We start from the raw sequence: 1,452 nt of genomic DNA, 5'->3' as shown, positions 1-1,452 counted from the left end.
GGGGTTTTGAGTGAGTTTCTGAATCCTGAGTTCTAATTTGATTGCACTGTGGTCTGAGAGAGAGTTTGTTGTGATTTCTGTTCTTTTACATTTGCTGAGGAGTGCTTTACTTCCAACTATGTGGTCAATTTTGGAATAAGTGCGATGTGGTGCTGAGAAAAATGTATATTCTGTTGATTTGGGGTGGAGAGTTCTGTAGATGTCTATTAGGTCTGCTTGGTGCAGAGCTGAGTTCAATTCCTGGATACCCTTGTTAACTTTCTGTCTCATTGATCTGTCTAACGTTGACAGTGGGGTGTTAAAGTCTCCCTTTATTTTTCTTTTTCCACCAGTTGTCAAATGATCCTTTATTGAAATATTTTCCTTTGTGCTTAACTGGCTGGGCATTCCACAGCACCACTGTTGATGTCATCTATGATGTCATGAGGGTGGCGGCCATCAACATTACAGCCCACAGACTGGGCAGTCCCCAGGATCTCTTTAATGGTTCCAGAGAGTTCTCTGGCTAAGGATCGGTGCCGCATCTGTCGAGCAATGTTGGCGATCTCATCAAAAGTGATATTCCCACTGTGTTTAATGTTTTTCTGTTTCTTTCTGTCTCTTGGGGATTCCTTGAGGGCTTTGATGATCAGGGCAGAGGCAGAAAGCACCACCTCAATCTTGGCCTGTCTGTTCTGAATGGTCAGTTTCACTGTAATCCTCAGGCCCTTCCAGTCCACTCGTTGCCTTGGCAATGTCATCACCAACATTTTTCGGACACAGACCCAGGGGGCCGATCGTGGGACCAGCACAGAAGTGGCACCGACTTCACCTCCGGTGCCCCTCAGGTTTATGAGTTTGATCTCACTGGGGTCGAACTTCAGCGGCATGGTGGAGGCGGCTGGTGTCGGATGAACCCGGATTTGGAATGACCGAAGAAAGTTGCACCTTGGCCTCCTCTGAGCTAAAAGCCGAGAGAAAGTCTCCTATTACTGTGTGGGAGTCTAAGCATCTTTGTAGGTCTCTGAGTATTTGCTCTACGAATCTGGGTGCTCCTGTATTGGGTGCATATATATTTAGGATAGTTAGCTCTTCTTGTTGAATTGATCCCTTTGCCATTATGTAATGGCCCTCTTTGTCTCTTTTGATCTTTGTTGGTTTAAAGTCTGTTTTATCAAAGACCAGGATTGTAACCCCTGCTTTTTTTTTGCTTTCCATTTGCTTGGTAGATCTTCCTCCATCCCTTTATTTTGAGCCTATATGTGTCTTTGCACGTGAGCTGGGTCTCCTGAATACAGCACACTGATGGGTCTTGGCTCTTTATTCAATTTGCCAGTATGTGTCTTTTAATTGGGATATTTAGCCCATTTACATTTAAGATTAGTAGTGTTATGTGTGAATTTGATCCTGTCATTATGATGTTAGCTGGTTATTTTGCCTGTTGCTTGATGCAGTTTCTTCCTAGCATCGATG

At 44.2% G+C, this 1,452-nt stretch overlaps 1 pseudogene across 1 annotated transcript; it reads right to left on the bottom strand.

Moving 5' to 3' along the window:
• Positions 1 to 310: 310 nt before the first annotated feature.
• Positions 311 to 884, bottom strand: LOC111555187 (annotated as a pseudogene). Its single transcript, XR_002735446.3, has one exon. The product of XR_002735446.3 is annotated as a 60S ribosomal protein L12 pseudogene (transcript).
• Between the last annotated feature and the right edge of the window lie 568 nt (positions 885 to 1,452).

This window comes from Piliocolobus tephrosceles, chromosome 1 (assembly GCF_002776525.5).
Source record: "Piliocolobus tephrosceles isolate RC106 chromosome 1, ASM277652v3, whole genome shotgun sequence".
NCBI classification, from domain to species: Eukaryota; Metazoa; Chordata; class Mammalia; order Primates; family Cercopithecidae; genus Piliocolobus; species Piliocolobus tephrosceles.
Note: the sequence above shows the minus strand (reverse complement) of the source record. Positions and strands in the feature narration are given on the sequence as shown.